This window comes from Lucilia sericata, unplaced genomic scaffold (assembly GCF_015586225.1).
Source record: "Lucilia sericata isolate MDLA Ls3-8-SP2 unplaced genomic scaffold, ASM1558622v1 Contig001006F_arrow, whole genome shotgun sequence".
NCBI lineage: Eukaryota > Metazoa > Arthropoda > Insecta > Diptera > Calliphoridae > Lucilia > Lucilia sericata.
The window spans coordinates 139,263-157,840 of record NW_023994988.1 but is presented as its reverse complement, the minus strand read 5'-3'; the positions used below and the strand labels follow the sequence as shown (position 1 = coordinate 157,840).

At 28.0% G+C, this 18,578-nt stretch overlaps 1 protein-coding gene across 1 annotated transcript in view; it reads left to right on the top strand.

Moving 5' to 3' along the window:
- Positions 1-18,578, top strand: part of LOC119609566 (homeotic protein distal-less) — a 62,949-nt gene that overhangs the window by 19,875 nt on the left and 24,496 nt on the right. The window lies entirely within an intron of this gene.

Sequence of the window (18,578 nt, the reverse complement as noted above, 5' to 3'; positions counted from 1 at the left end):
GTCTTGACTATAGATCAATCTATAGTTTTGACTATAGATCAGTCTATAGTCTTGACTATAGTTCAGTCTATATTCTTGTTTATAGGTCAGTCTATAGTCTTGACTATAGATCAGTCTATAGCCTTGACTATAGATCAGTCTATAGTCTAGACTATAGATCAGTCTATAGTCTTGACAATAGATCAATCATTAGTCTTGACTATAGATCAGTCTATAGTCTTGACTATAGATCAGTCGATATTCTTGACAATAGATCGGACTATTGTCGTGACTATAGATCAGTCTATGGTCTTGATTGTAGATCATTCTATATTATTTCTTATTGATCTGTCAACTGCCTCGAATATAGATCAGTCTTTATTATGGATCTCTCAAAAGTGTCTTGGCTAAGAACTTGCTCGTACAATACTCAAACAAATGCTTTTGAAATGTTTTAAACCCTTAAAACTTTCTCTCTTTCAAACTTCCTGCGACAATGATCTTCAAACACGCTCTTAACTTTCTCAATAAGTTTTACTTTTCTTTAATAAATTATAACACTTTCATTTTTTTTTTTTTACAAAACTTCCAACATGATGCATGATCTATTATAATAAATATTGTCTATTGCAAACTCGAGCTATGACCACAGCTTATGTTGGAGTGTTTATAGCGAAAGAGATTTTATTACTACATGACCCATAATTTAATTGACATTGTAGTATGTGACAATATAGTATGTAAAATGCACGAGTATGCAGAGAGTTTGTTGAAATCATAATAAATTTTAGCTATAAATGACATAGATGGAACAAAAAAAAACTATGTATATCATTTACTCTTAACACAGATTAGGACTTACAAAAAAAAAAAAAAACAATAAAATAAAGTAATATAATGTTAAAAAAAAATGAGGGTTTATTTAATTGTACGTGATTCTGTGGTCTCTGTATAACAAAAAAAAAAAAAAAAAAAAACTACATATAAATTGCTACTACGTTGTCAGGTCAGTCGTCATAGTAGTAGCTCAATACTTAAAGCTAATCGTGGTTAGTATGAGTATGTAAAGCAAATCTCATATAAAATATAGTAAATAGAGCTGTATTGCTATGAATATGAGGAAAAAATTGAAACTAGTATGATGATGGATCTGTTTACAATATCTATATAGAATAATTCAAACAAACAAATCTACATACAAACACATTGTATTCAAAAGATACAAGCCCCTCAGATGACAATATGGATGATTGTCAGAGTTTCGTTATCGTAGCTAATCATAGCAGTTAGGGGGGTTTTATAAAACTTTTTGAACAAATTTAACTTTTACAATAGTTTATGTTTTACAAATTTTCTTGAACAGTGCCTGGTCTGGCACTTGCCTTCAGCATTTTATCAGTTTCTGCTGCTTCACACCTTACCTTACCATAAGAGATTTCCACCTCACTGTTTAACTACTAATTCATGTTGTGTTCACATGAATCTGTGTACTTGTATCTTGTATGTTGTTTAATATTTTTTTCATTTAATGTAAATGATGTTGACGTTGATCATAGTTGTTGTATTTAAATGCGGTCAGCAAGTTTTATTTAATTTTATTTATACAATAAACAAAAAAAAAAAAATGAAAATAATAAGTTTCTTTTTGTTTTTTTTTACCTCCTCATCCTCCTTCTAAGACTGATCGTAAAGATGTTTCTTATAAAAAAAAACATGTTCAAAGTTGTAAAAAATATCATTCAGGCGAAATGTTGTTTTTTTAAGATTTTTATCTTTTTTTTAGAAAATAACAACAATATATAAATCAAGTTCTACTTGTTATTAATAATTTTGTTAAACAATATTTACAAAATGTTAAGATTTACACTTAACATCAATGAACAGTAGCTTGCTCTCACATTCTTTCTAAAAAAACGGAGCAATTTTAAACTTTCCATTACTACGGATTGTTATTTAGACATCCTAACAGTTAATATTAGCCGCTACAAGCATCTATAGTCTCTCTATGATCTATAGTCAAACTACAGACTGCTCGACAGTCGAGACTATAAACTGATCTACAGTCAAGACTATAGAATTTACACTGATCTATAGTCAAGACTATAGACTGATCTATACTATATACTATAGACTGATCTATAGTCGAGACTATAGACTGATCTATAGTCGAGACTATAGACTGATCTATAGTCGAGACTATAGACTGATCTATAGTCAAGACTATATACTGATCTATAGACAAGACTATAGACTGATCTATAGTCAAGACTATAGACTGATCTATAGTCAAGACTATAGACTGATCTATAGTCAAGACTATAGACTAATCTATAGTCAAGACTATAGACTGTTCTATAGTCAAGACTATAAACTGATCTATAGTCAAAACTATAGACAGATCTATAGTCAAGACTTCAGAATGATCTATAGTCACTTCTATAGAGTCTATAGTCTTCACTATAGATCAGTCTATAGTCTTGGCTATAGAACAGTCTGTAGTCTTGACTATAGGTCAGTCTGTAGTCTTGACTATAGATCAGTCTATAGTCTATAGTCTTGACTATAGATCAGTCTATAGTCTTGACTATAGATCAGTCTATAGTCTTTACTATAGATCAGTCTATAGTCTTGACTATAGATCAGTCTATAGTTTTGACTACAGATCAGTCTATAGTCTTGACTATAGATCAGTCTATAGTCTTGACTATAGATCAGTCTATAGTCTTGACTATAGATCAGTCTATAGTCTTGACTATAGATCAGTCTATAGTCTTGACTATAGATTAGTCTATAGTCTTGACTATAGATCAGTCTATATTCTGGACTATAGATCAGTCTATAGTCTGGACTATAGATCAGTCTATAGTCTTGACTATAGATCAGTCTATAGTCTTGACTATAGATCAGTCTATAGTCTTGACTATAGATCAGTCTATAGTCTTGACTATAGATCAGTCTATAGTCTTGACTATAGATTAGTCTATAGTCTTGACTATAGATTAGTCTATAGTCTTGACTATAGATCAGTCTATAGTCTTGAGTATAGATCAGTCTATAGTCTTGACTATAGATCAGTCTATAGTCTTGAGTATAGATCAGTCTATAGTCTTGAGTATAGATCAGTCTATAGTCTTGACTATAGATCAGTCTATAGTCTTGACTATAGATCAGTCTATAGTCTTGAGTATAGATCAGTCTATAGTCTTGACTATAGATTAGTCTATAGTCTTGACTATAGATCAGTCTATAGTCTTGACTATAGATCAGTCTATAGTCTTGACTATAGATCAGTCTATAGTCTTGACTATAGATCAGTCTATAGTCTTGACTATAGATCAGTCTATAGTCTTGACTATAGATCGGTCTATAGTCTTTACTATAGTCTTGACTATAGATCGGACTATAGATTAGTCTATAGCCTTGACTATAGATCAGTCTATATTCTGGACTATAGGTCAGTCTATAGTCTGGACTATAGATCAGTCTATAGTCTTGACTATAGATCAGTCTATAGTCTTGACTATAGATCAGTCTATAGTCTTGACTATAGATCAGTCTATAGTCTTGACTATAGATCAGTCTATAGTCTTGAGTATAGATCAGTCTATAGTCTTGACTATAGATCAGTCTATAGTCTTGAGTATAGATCAGTCTATAGTCTTGACTATAGATTAGTCTATAGTCTTGACTATAGATCAGTCTATAGTCTTGACTATAGATCAGTCTATAGTCTTGACTATAGATCAGTCTATAGTCTTGACTATAGATCAGTCTATAGTCTTGACTATAGATCAGTCTATAGTCTTGACTATAGATCGGTCTATAGTCTTTACTATAGTCTTGACTATAGATCGTACTATAGATTAGTCTATAGCCTTGACTATAGATCAGTCTATATACTTGACTATAGATGAGTATATAGTCATGAGCTATAGTCAAGACTATAAATTTTCCTAAAATCACAAGTTTTGGCAAAACTTTAAAGCTTCTTTTGCTCTAAATGAAATTTAAAGAAAAAACTAAGAAACATGAAAGAGAATAAAAAACCAACACACATCTTTTTTTTTACGAAGGGGGTGTAAACCGTGGGCGATGCGTCTGAGGATAAAGAACGCTTTAACACACAAGCATACAACACACATACTCTAGGAGTTCTTAAAGTTTCTGCCAGTTATAGCAATACCATGAAGCGCCGTTTTAACAGTTCATCTAAAAAGTTGTTTTTTTGATATTGAAAAGAAGAAAGTTCCTTAAACTTTGGCAGGATTGTATTTTGTTGGGTGCTTTGAAGCTATATAAACATGAAATAAGATCAAAATATACCGATAAAAAGTCATAAACACGCAGTTTAATCATGTTTTTTTTTTTAAGAGAAAAAGTTTCGAGGTTATAAACCAAAAAAAGTTGTTGTTTTGATTTTGTTTATTTGATACTTGTTGAAAAGTTCACACGCTGTTTTTCCAGAAAAGAGTCTTTAACTTAGTGCACCATGTTAGTTAGGCTGAGGACGACACATTGTATAGAGTTTAGCTTTGTGATGGCAATGTGTTGGAAGTGTGATCTTCATTCAATTTTTAACAGTTCTGTACTATATTATTTGTATGTGTGTGTGGTTTTTTAAATCATTGTAATTATTCAATTAGGATCACTTGTTGCCAAAAAAAATGGGTATAAGACTAAAAAGGATGAAATGTTTTTAAGTTAAAGGAACTAAGTAATGTGTTTCCAGTAGTAAATAATTGTTTTCTTAATAAATGGTTTTAAAGCTAAACCTATTAATTTACTTAACAGCCTTCGTAGTTTGGGAAAATAATGACAGTGATGACAGTTTTAAGGTAGTTTAAGTGATACACTTAGAGAAATAAAGTTTATAAAGAAAAGTTTACATTATGATAGCAGTTTCAGAATTTTTTCTAAATTACCAACCAAAAACGTTTTTTTGCTTAAAAAAATTAAGTAGCACACCCTTTAATTTTAAATTTTTAAACAAAATTTTCTTATAATCCTAATTATTTAGTTCTATTTTTTCTAAATTACCAACTAAAAACGTTTTTGGCTTTAAAAACTTAAGTAGCACACCCTAATTTATGTCTTATAGCTGTTTTAAATACTTAATTTCTGTTGCAAATGATAGTTCGACATATTCCCTACAATAATTAGTTTTCAAATTGGAAATCGGTTGTAAAAAACTAAGTAGCACACCCTAAATTAGTTTTCTATAACATATTAAAACAAAAATTTGGCATTATTCTTGCAGAATGTAATGAAACTTTATTTTCATATTCAAATTTTAAATTAGTTTAGAAAAATTAAGTAGCACACCCTATTTTATTTACCGGTGACAGGAAAAACACTTGATTTCTCACATTTATGAAATTTTATCACTTGTTCTATTGGATGTGATTTTTAAAAATTAAATCGATTGTAAAAATCTTAATAGCACACCCTAAATTAGCTTTTTTTAGTATTTTAAAACAAAAATTTTTGCTAAATTTTGCAGATTTCTTTAAGGAGGTATTAATTTTTAATCCAATTTTTGGACTACATTCGAAAAACTATGTAGCACACCCTATTTTGAATCCTTGTTACAAGTAAAACACTTGATTTCTAGAAAATACTAAAGTGTTCCACATGTTCTATCAGAATTAGTTTAAACATGTGAAATTGGTTTCGAAAAACTAAGTAGCACACCCTGTTTTATATCTTGGTGTCAATTAAAACTCTGGATTTCATGTAAATATTAAAGTATTTTATAAAAACGATTAGAAATTATATAAAAATATTAAATTTGTTTAAAAAAACTAAGTAGCACACCCAAAATTTCTTCTCTGGGGCATTTTAAATCTGAAATTTTTGTTCAGTTTGGTAGATTTTCTAAATGTAAACTTGTTTTCATATTTAAATTTGAATTTAATTTTAAAAAACTAAGTAGCACACCCTCGGTCATTATTAAAACTTTGGATTTTTTATAAATATTAAAGTATTTTACAAGAGCTCTTAGAAATTATATCAAAATGTTAAATTTGTTTAAAAAAACTAAGTAGCACACCCAAAATTTCTTCTTCTTGGTATCCTAAAACTGAAATTTTGGTTAATTTTGGTAGATTTTCTAAATAAGAACTCATTTTCGTATTTAAATTTTAAATTGGTTTTAAAAAACTAAGTAGCACACCCTATTTTATTTCCCCTTAACCATCAAAACACGGAATTTTTGAAAAATATTAAAGTTTAGCACTTGTTCTATTATAAATAATTTCAAAATATGATAAAGCTTTTAAAAAACTAAGTAGCACACCCTAAATTTCTCAACTTAGGTGCAAAATTATTCAATTTTTGTTAAATTTGAAAAATTTTGTTCAAATATTAATCTAATTGTGATTATTTTACAAATTTCTTTGTCTGCTTTTTCAACAAATTCATGCTGCAATTGCTGTCTTATGATTCATGACAAATTCTTTACTGTCTGCCCAAAAACAGAGGAAAAAGCTACAAAACTGTTGGTGTATTTGATTTAAATTTCTGATAGTTCTTTTGCGAACACAAAACCTTTTCCCTTTCAATCTAAACAAAAAAAAAACAACATCGCCCACCTCTATGAAATGAGAAAATAAAGCAAAACTTCATCATCGATTAAAAATCCATCATACACAGCCAAACAGCAGACTAAGTCTCAAAAGCAAAAAGGAGGAAGACTTTAAAGTAGAAAAAAGCTAAATTTTTACGCATAAACACCGCATCGGTACATATATTCGGGTAAAGCCTACTTTTTTTGTTGCCTTTTGCACGCTTGTTCTAAAAACCAAAAGGCCTCCAGTTAAGGGTTTAAGTTGGAGGTTGTATGCCAAAAAAAAAGTGATTTCCTATAAAGATGCAGTTTCTTTACACTTTTACCTTTTAAATGCATAAGAATGGTGGTGGTATCTGTCTGTCTTTGTTAAATAATAAATTTATAATTATTGTTATTATCGCGTAACACAAATCGCATAAATTTGTTTTAAATGAAAAATAAATTGTTAAAGTATTTAGCACTAAATGTAGAGAACACGTGGCCAAAGTAAAAATATAGCAAAAGTATTGTTAAAACTTTCCCAGATTTGCTGCTTGAAATTTTTTATATATAATTTTTTTTGTCAATTTCTAAATATTTATATTATCATGTTTAAACTAACATTAATATTAGTTGTAATATGATTTTTATTTCAAAATTTTGCTGTTATTGTCTCAATCTCTCAATCTTTACAAGATTTTGCAATTTCCTTTTATTAAAAAAAAAAAAAAAAAGATTTTAATCACATACTCTTAAAACAAACTCAATCATCAAGAGCATGAGTGTCAGTTACCAGTTTTTACTTGTTGTATATATATATATTTTTTCTTATTTATGTCGTTTATTTTTCCATAAACGATTTTAAGATAACATAACTTGTACCAACTCATATTTAATGTTTAAATAAAAAAAAAATAATATGCGCAAAAAATCATTAATTTTTTTTTTAACAAATTTTATATTTAGTATGTCAACAATAACGGCCCACAAATTATATACGGTAACGACTGTCTCTATGTTGTAGTCAATGGATGTAATCGAGTGTAAATGTGTTCACTTTATGTTAAGGGGGTGTGGGGAAGCAAAATTTCAAATGTTTGATCATTGATAAATGATCTTATTAACATGTATTTTATAACAAATATTAATGTTTGAATGTAAATAAGCAACTATTATCGACTACGGTTAAGATCATTAGGATCTTAGTGTACAGTTTAGATTATAGACCAAACTAAAGTCTATAGTTCAAGATATTGCCCATAATTTAGTTCAGACTATAGTCTATAGCCCAGACTATGGTCTATAGTCCAGACTATAGTCTATAGTCCAGACTATGGTCTATAGTCCAGACTATAGTCTATAGTCCAGACTATAGTCTATAGTCCAGACTACAGTCTATAGTCCAGACTATAGTCTATAGTCCAGACTACAGTCTATAGTCCAGACTATAGTCTATAGTCCAGACTATAGTCTATAGTCCAGACTATAGTCTACAGTCCAGACTATAGTCTATAGTCCAGACTATAGTCTATAGTCCAGACTATAGTCTATAGTCCAGACTATAGTCTATAGTCCAGACTATAGTCTATAGTCCAGACTTTAGTATATAGTCCAGACTATAGTCTAAAATGCAGACTATAGTCTATAGTCCAGACTATAGTCTAGACTATAGTCTATAGTCCAGATTATAGTCTATAGTCCAGACAATAGTTTATACTCCAGACTATAGTCCATAGTCCAGACTATAGTCTATAGTCCAGACTATAGTTTATAGTCCAGTCCAGTCTATAGTCCCGACAATAGTCTATAATCCAGACTATAGTCCATAGTCCAGACTACAGTTTATAGTCCAGACTATAGTCTATAGTATAGTCCGGACTATAATCTATAGTATAGTCCAGACTATAGTCCAGTTTATAGTCCAGATTATAATCCAGTCTATAGTCCAGACTATAGTCTAGACTATAGTGCACACTATGGTCTATAGTCCAGATTATTGTCTATGATCCAGACTATTGTCTATAGTCCAAAATATTGTCTAAAGTCAGACTACAGTTTATTGTCCAGATTGTAGTTTATAGTCCAAACTATAGTTTATAGTCTACACTATAGTCTATAGTCCACACAATAGTCTATAGTCCAGACTATAGTCTGTAGTCCAGACTATAGTCTGTAGTCCAGACTATTGTCTATAGTCCAGACTATAGTCTATAGTCCAGACTATAGTCTATAGTCAGGACTATACTCTATAGTTTAGACTATACTCTATAGTTTATACTATAATCTATAGTCAGGACTATAGTCTATAGTCAAGACTATAGTCTACAGTCCAGACTGCAGTCTATGGTCCAGTCTATAGTCCAGACTATAGTCTATAGTCCAGTCTATAGTGCAGTCTATAGTCTAGACTATAGTCTAGATTATAGTCTAAAGTCCAGACTATTGCCCATGATCCAGACTAGAATATAGCCCTGACTATAGTCTATAGTTCATACTATTGATCAGGCTATAGGTCAGAATACATATATCCTAAACTATAGTTCAGACTATAGTCTAAACTGTAGTTCAGATTATTGTCTACAGTTTAGACTATAGTTTAGAATAGAACCCAGGGAATAAGCAAGACTATAGCCGATAGTTAAGATTACAGTTCAGACTGTAATTCATACTATAGTTTACATTGTTCTTTACCGATCACTGCTTTCGAGAGTTGTAAAGCTCCATTTTTTTTAAAACATTGTAAAAACATTACAAAAATTTCCCATAAATCTAAAATTTTCTTTTAAACACGCATATTTATATTAAACTATTTATATTTTTTTTTTTTATAAAAAAAAAATTAAAAATAAAATATAAATAAATAAAACCCTGCAACAACGTCATTGTTTCTTGTCTTTTGATTGCCATGGTTGACGGATTGCGTAATTTTTTTTTTTGTTGTTTGATTTCATTTTTAAGTTTTTTTTTTCTAACTTTTAACACAAAAGCCATTGTTTTTCTTAACAACAACAATATATAGAAAAAAAATGTTGGAAAAAATATATATATTTTCCGAGTTTTATATTAAAACACGCAATTGTTTAACAACAAAGTAACAGCAACAAACACAGCAGTAGCAATAGCGTTGGCAAACAAAATTACATTCAACTTATAAAGAAAATTTTACAATGTATAGAATGTAACAGCAGCAACAACAACAACAACAACCATATAACAATTACAACAATGCATTTTAAAATTATTTTGGAAAAACTTTAGGTTTTTTTTTTGTAAATTTTCGAAAAAAAAAATTTTTTTTTTGCCTTTTTGTTTTAAAAAACAATAGCATGTCGTGGTAAAATGTAATTGTTTTGTTGTAAATAGTGAACAAAAAAAAAAAAAAACAACAACTACTATTTACTACAGTTATTTGTTTTAATATTGTTTTATTACATTTCTAAGAAACTGAAAACAAAACAAAAAAAATTTATTAGCATAAATAATAATGCAAAATATATTTGATGGGAATATTTAAATTTTTATTGAATTTAAAAAAGAAAATAAAAATTTTTAAAGGAAACTGAAAACGAGAATTACAAGAAGTTTTGAAATAAAATAACTCTAAAGTAAACAGCAACAAGCTTAAAGCTCAGCAGCAGCTTACGTTGAAGCTTTCCTTAACAAAAGTTTATTTATATGTACATATGTATTAGTTTTCAATAGCTTTCGTTTAATGGAATCCCTCCCTTCTAAATGAATATGCATGATTTTTTTTCTTTTCATAAACAATTTAAATATTTTTTTTTTTCTAAAACAATAAATATGATGACAAAATGTCAGTGTAATTGTTTATTGTTTATCATAAATATTTCCAGTTTTTTTTTTTAAGTAAAAAATTTCATGGTTTAGTGATTTTTTTAAAATTTAACTTTTTATTATAGTGATTATTTTCACAAAAAAACAACAATAATAAAAACGTCTACATTTATAAATGTGTCTCTTATAAAAATGTTTGGTAAATTCAACAACCTGTAACCGTCACGTGAAATTCAAAATAAAACAAAACTCACAAAAAAAAAAACCAAAACCATTAAAAAATATTTTTAAAATAATAGACTATTAAATACAATTCATTATATTATACAATGTTTTATTATAAATTTAAGCTTTAATCATTAGAAAAATCCTTAAACAAATAAATACTACAACTTCCTTAATTGGCATCAAATTGTTCAATATGCTATTCCTGCACATTTTACTCATATTACTAAATAGCAAGTGCTATAGAGAGCACCATTGGCTGCTGTTTAACTAAAGTTAAATTTTTAATATTGTTCGTTTTGTGTTTTGTTGTTATTTTTGTAAGGATTCAGTTTGCATTTGAGGGTGGTTGGTATTCTGTTGCAAGAAGAAGAAGAAGAAGAAGGAGGAGAAGGAGGCAAGTGGCAGTAGCAAGTGTCTAAATAAGTTTCAGTTTTTCATTTGATACTTTTTTGTAGCCAATTAGCATTTGAGCTGTTCTTTATTTAGTTTGATTAGTTTGTGCTCTAAAAATATGGAAAATGTTTTGGGATAGAAAGTAGAGTTTAGTTGGAGTTATATATAGTCTTTAATGGGGATTGGATTTTGAAGTCAGTCTATATTCTAATTATAGTCTGGATCATAGTTTTTATTATACGCTTGATAATAGTCTGGACTATAGCCTGAACTAGAGTCTTGACTATAGTCTAAACTATAGTGTGGACTATAGCCTGAACTATAATCTTGACTGCAGTCTGAACTATAGTCTTGACTATAGTCTTAACTATAGTCTGAACTATAGTCTTGACTATAGTCTGAACTATAGTCTGAACTACTGTCTTGACTATAGTCTGAACTATAGTCTGATCTATAGTGTGGACTATAGTCTGAACTATAGTATTGACTATAATCTGATCTATAGTGTGGACTTTAGTCTGAAATATAGTCTGAACTATAGTCTTAAATATAGTCTGAACTATAGTCTGAAGTATAGTCTTAACTATAGTTTGAACTATAGTCTTGACTATAGTCTGAACCATAGTCTTGACTATAGTCTGAACTATAGTCTTGACTATAGTCTGAACTATAGTCTGAACTATAGTCTTGACTATAGTCTGAAATATAGTCTTGACTATAGTCTGAACTATAGTCTTGACTATAGTCTGAACTATAATCTTGACTATAGTCTGAACTATAGTCTTGACTATAGTCCTAACTATAGTCTGATCTATAGTGTGGACTATGGTCTTGACTATAGTCTGAACTATAGTCTGATCTATAGTGTGGACTATAGTCTGAACTATAGTATTGACTACAGTCTGATCTATAGAGTGGAGTATAGTCTGAACTATAGTCTTAACTATAGTCTGAACTATAGTCTTAACTATAGTCTGAACTATAGTCTTAACTATAGTCTGAACTATAGTCTTAACTATAGTCTGAACTATAGTCTTAACTATAGTCTGAACTATAGTCTTAACTATAGTCTGAACTATAGTCTTGACTATAGTCTGAACTATAGTCTTGAATATAGTCTGAACTATAGTCTTAACTGTAGTCTTATATATAGTCCTGATTAAAGTCTTGATTCCAGTCTTGAATATAGTTTTGACTATAGTCTTGATTCTAGTCTGAATTATAGTCTTGATTATAGTCTAAACTATAGACTTAACTATAGGCTGAAGTATAGTCTGAACTATTGTCTGAACTTGACTATAGTCTAAACTATAGTGTAGTCTATAGTGTTGATTCTAGTCTCGAATATAGTAATGACTATAGTCTTGATTCTAGTCTGAACTATAGTGTAATCTATAGTTTTTTACTATAGTCTATACTATAGTCTTTACTATAGTCTGAACTATAGTCTTTACTATAGTCTTGACTATAGTCTGAACTATAGTCTTCACTATAGTCTGAACTATATAAGTCTATAGTGTAGTAGTCTATGCTATAGTCAATAGTCTGAACTATAGTTTAGTATATAGGCTGGTATATTTGTTGGTCTATAGACTGAACTATAGTATAGTCTACAGTCTGGATGATTGTCCAGTTTAAAGTCTAAAGTTTGAACTGTATTTAAGTCTAATGTGTGGACTATATAGTGTGAGTTTAGTCTTGTGCTTGACTTAAGTTTAGTCTATATTTGTACTAATGTATAGTTTACGGTTGAATTATAGTTTAGTCTAGATTTGGAATATAGTCTAGTCTAAAGTTAGACTTTAATCTAAACTATAGTCAAGTCTATAGCCCGAACCATAATTTAGTTTTTAGTCAGTCTGGACTACAGTATAGTTTAGCCTACAGTCTGTGCTATTATGTAGACTTAAGTCCAAACATAGTTGGTATATTTTAGTTTTTTATCTGAACAATAGTCTAGCCTATAGTCATACTCAAATATCTACTTTAGTCTGTTTTATAATCCAGTCTTTCGATGAATATGTTTTTTTTAACTTAAAGTTAATTTTTAATAGATTTTATATTAGAATAAAATCTATTAATATGCTAACGTATTAGCATTTAGTTAGTGGTATATTTTTGAGCTTGAAAAATCATGTCTGAACGGATGTTATTGACGTACATCCGTTGTAGGTATATGTATGCCACACACTCACACATACATCAGTAATATATATTTTTTTTATATTTTCTTTACTTAAATCTTACACTTTTTTTATAGATTTTCAATGACGAATTTTTATTATTATTATTTGATCACCAAACAAATAAATCCGGAAACTGTTCCCATGTTTTTAACCTTTGAGATTTTTGTCATGTTGTAGTTTTTTTCAAATTTAAAACTATGATTTTATTTTGTTGCAATTGTTTTTTTTTTTTTGTTTTTGGCGCAAAAAAAGAAACACATGCAACATTTTAAAATGTAATGACGAAGCTTCACCTGTTAGAGAAACAAAAAATACAAGAAATTTTGTTTAATTACCGACTGTAGATTCTAGATTTTGTTTTAAGTGTTTTTTTTTTTGCGATTATCTAAATAAAAATTTAAAAACATTAAATGAGTCATAAAATTTTTAGAAAAAAAAGTGAAATAAATAAAGACAAAAGGGAACGCTATATGTGTTGGAGACAAATCACTTTAAAGAGGAAGCTTTTGTAACTTAAGTTTCCAGATTAATTAAGTTATTTTGTATTCGTTGCAAAATGAAAGCTTTAAGCTTGTTTCTAGCGAAAGTACTAGTTCCAGAACAATAAAGATGGAATCCTTAACTAAGTCATTAGAGTAAAAAAAATTAAAAGCTTTGAAAGCTTAGCAGAACTACTAGCAGCAGGATTATACGAGTGGCACAATTAAACTTTTTGAATACAAATCACTTAACAAACTTTAACTGCCTAAACTTATTTCGTGTAACTCTCAACAACAATAATAATTTTTTATAAAAAAAGCTTAAAATTGAAAAAGCACACAATTCAATTGTCGGCTTCATTTGATCAAACAATTGTCAAGGTTAGATTTTTCAGCTAGAGAATTTTTTTTTTCGCATAAAAATTTTTATTAAAAAAAGCTTTAGTCACTTCCCCTTAAAAACTAACTACTACTACAACTACTGCTAACTGCAAAACAGTTACACAGTCTTAGAAAAAATGTTTAGTATTTGGAATTTTAAATTAAATATAAAGAAAAAAATGTATTTTTCTTTAAAATTCCAACAAAACTAAATACATTTTTATTTTTTTTTTTCACAAATAGAATTTTAATAGATAATTCTAAAAGTTATAAAACATAAAACACCTGTTGCGTGTATTTTTCGCTTCAATTTAAAACAATAAAAACTGGTCAAATAGTTTTGTGATTTCTGCATTAATTGTTGCTAGTTTTTTTTTGCTTTAGTTGTTGTTTTTTCATAAAAAAAATATTCGTAATTGTAAATTGTTTATTGTATTTGAGAAAAAAAGACTATTCTGGTGTATATGAAATATTGTTTCCGTTGTGCAATATATTTTTTTTATATATTTTGTTGCGGTCATTGAGACTGTCTGTCTGAAATTTTAGTTTTAAACTAATATAAATGTACATATATTTGTGTACATGTGTATTAGCAAAAAGTTTATATGTATATTTATCTAGAATAAATTATTTTTAAAATTACACTAACAAAAAAAAATTCCTATAAAAAAATGGAAATTTTTTTCTATGATTTTAATTTATAATATAATCTATAATATTGTTTTTGTTTTTACCCTGAAATTTAGTCAATTCTAGGAATTTGTTTTATTTAGCTAAAGTTCAAGTTTTCTAATTGTAAACGACAAATAAATGTTGCTTTATCATTGTATTGTAAGAGAGATATTTGTAAAAAAGAAGTGTATCAAATTTTATAAATAAAGCATTAAAATATTTAAGTAAATTGTTAATTAGCAATTGAATTATATTTTTAAAAGCTTGCTGAAAAGCTTTTCCAACACTTTCGGTAAGTTTGTTAAAGCTTTTGCAAGTTATTTTTAAATAAAGTTTTTATTCTTGGTTTCTAAATATTTGCAAACATTTTTCTATGTATAAAGCTTTTTTCAAACTTTTCTTTATCTATAAAGTTTTAGAAAGCTTTTTTCTTCGTACAAAGCTTTTTCAAGCTTTACTCTGTCTATAAAGTTTTCGAAAGCTTTTCTCTATATGCAAATCTGTTCAAAGCTTTTATGAAACTACAAAGCTAATGCGAGCTTTTAAATAAACAAAACTTCTCCAAGCTTTTTTCAATAAACAAATCATTCCATAACTTTATAAAAGCTTTTTCTAAAATTTAAAATACATACAAAACCGTCTTAAACTTTTATTAATTTAACAAAATTCTCCAGAATTTTCTAGATATACAAAGCTTTTCTGAGCTCTTATAAATATATAAAGATTTTCCACCTCTTGGTCAATAAACAAAGCTTTTATAAGCTTTTATTCAATAAACAAAACTTTTCCAAGTTTTTTTTTCATTTAACAAAGCTTTTCCACGCATTTTTAAATAAACAAAACTCATCCAAGCTTTTTTCAATAAACAAAGCATTCCATAGCTTTATAAAAGCTTTTCTGAGCTTTTGAATTTTTGCAAAGCTTTTCTAAGATTTAAAATACTTACAAAAGCGTTTTAAACTTTTATTTATTTAACAAAATTTTCCAGGATTTTCTAAAAATACAAAGCTTGTTCAATAAACAAAGTTTTTCTAAGCTTTTATTCCATAAACAAAGTTTTTCCAAGCTTTTTTCAATATACAAAGCTTTTCGCTTCTTTTTTAAATAAACAAAACTATTCCAAGCTTTTTCAATAAACAAAGCTTTTGCAAACTTTGTCATACATTAAAAAGATTTTCTATTGTATATTAATGAAATAAAAACTGTTTCCTTTATATTAACCCTTTTTCTTTGAGTGTAAAACCTTGTTATTAAACAAAAAAGATCTAGATTACTCAGTAAAGATTTCCAAACCAAACTCTGTAAAAATTTTATATATTTATCTGCCTATTACATGCTAATAATTACATATTTTAACAAAATATTGCAAAATAAACTATTTCACTTACAATACTCTCTTAAGAACCCCTTAACTTCCTTTTATGGTTTTTTTTAACATTATCATACAGAGATATAAATCAATTAGTCTCAAAAACACCTATAAATGGCAACCATAAACATAGTTTTACGCAAAACTTTAAATGGTCAAAAGTGATACAACAAAGTGTGTGAGTGTGTGTGGCAAAATATGTGATAAAACTTTAATAAAAGAAAAAATTAATATTTTCGCACCTTTTACAAAATGTATAATCATCATTGATCATGAAAATCATAATTTTTGCAAAAGAATTTCAAACAGTTGCCAATTATGTCAGGTAACTAAAAAGTGACAAACTGGTATGTTGTGTGTTGTGAAATATTAATTTTTGAATTGATAAAGAAGTAACAAAAGCTTTGTTGAAGATGTTGTTAATGTATATTTTTCTTGAAATTATCTAGATTTGTTTAGAATTGTAAGATGTAAAGCAAAAAATTTTTCTAAAAAGCTTGATTGTATCAAAAGCTTTAAAAAGCTTTATTAAGCTTTATAAATGTTTTATTTAATAGCAGCCACTTTTATCATAAGTTTTTTGTTCAAAAAAAAGCTTCTAACCAAATGCTCAATTTGATAGATGGCTTTTCGAAAGCTTTAAAGCTAAAATGTAAATGTAAGTAAATAATCTGGCAATAAAGCTTTTACTCTTTCCTGTAATATTAACATATAATTTCTACTTATTTCTGAACCATTTCCTTAGGCTCCTGCGGGCAACCAGAAGTAAATAACATATATTTACTTATTCCGCTACAAAATAGATTCCTGTATTTCTCTATTTTGCAAAGAAATTTCCTGAGAAAGTTATCAAAAGCTTAAATATAGAAAAAGCTTTAAAAAGCTTTCTTAATGTTTATAAATGTTTTATTTAATAGCAGCTACTTTTATCATAAGTTTTTTGTTCAAAAAAAGCTTCTAACCAAAAGCTCAATTTGATAGATGGCTTTTCGAAAGCTTATAAGCTCTAAAGCTAAAATGTATGTATTTCGATTTTTAAGTAAATAACCTGGCAATAAAGCTTTTACTCTTTCCTGTAATACATATAATTTTTACTTATTTCTAAACCATTTCCTTAGGCTCCTGCGGGCAACCAGAAGTAAATAACATATATTTACTTATTCCGCTACAAAATAGATTCCTGTATTTCTCTATTTTGCAAAAAAATTCTCCTGGGAAAGTTGTTATTAAATAATAAATATGATTTAAACACTCAAATATACATATAAAAACACCAGCTAAATAATTAAAAACAAACTTTTCATACATAAATCCACAACTTTTAAAACCATCCTCAGTGATTTTGAAATGAATAAAAAAAAATATATAGATAAAAAATACAGCCGTTGGCTTTTGCCACAAAAAAACCCACTGCAGCCACAACACAGGTAGTTGAATGTGTAATTTTAATGTAATGAAATGAAATGTAATGGTATTTTGAACATTTATAGAGTTATAAATAAAGATATTGATCTTGATTTTTATTATCATCATATTAAAGCAACGTACATATATCGTACGTATGAGACGTTCAGAGACTAAAACAACACGTTCAAATGATTTGTTTTGCGCAAAAAAAGTGAAGATTTTTTTCCTATATATCTAAATATATATTACAGTTTGTGTTGCTTTTTATTATTATTATTGTTACTTTAGAGTTTTTAAGTGATTGCTTAATCGTAACCGTGTGTGCTACCTATAACATTATATGTATCGAAACGTTGATATGTTATACCAACGATGACGAAAAAATAGCTTATTTGAGCGAAGACTGGCGAAAAGGTTGCTATAAACGAACTAGTCTTGGGATTAGGGAAAATCCGGCTAAAGTATAACCAATTCATGCAGTAAACTGTCATAGTTCATTAATAAAAGCTTTTCTATATCAAAGCTTTCCAAAGCTCTCATTAGTTTTTTAAGCAGCTTTTTAATGAACACATTCTTGGATAAGCTATTGATTGCAATAAGCTTTCTCTTAATGTTTCTTTTATTGAAAGCTTTTCGTTAAAACTAATGTTTGCTAAGCTTTTATTGTAAAGCTTTTTGCTTAAACTAATGTTTGCTAAAGTTTTGTTTTTATAAAAAAACTTCTAAAATTAGTTCATTCTACCTTAATATTAACTTTATTAGCTTTCGCTAGTAAAAAGTTTTAATATTTCAAAAGCTTTAGAAAGTTGCCATAAGTTGTTCTTACTACTTAATGATTAAAATGTTCTTAAATAAGCTGGAAAAGCGTTGTGTTTAAACTAATATTTGCTAAAAGCTCTATTTAATAAAAAACTTTAGAAAGCAAATAAAAGTTGTTTAAACTACATTATGTTCTTGATTACGCTATGCATTGTAATAAGCTTTTCTTGTAGGTTTTTTAGTTTGTAAACTTTTATGGAAAAGCTTTTTGTTTCTAAAAGCTTGATTTAATAAAAATCATTAAAATTTTCAAAAGCTTTTAAAATCGATTAAAAATTTAGTTTGTAAAATTTTACGGAAAAGCTTTTTTGTTTCAGAAAGCT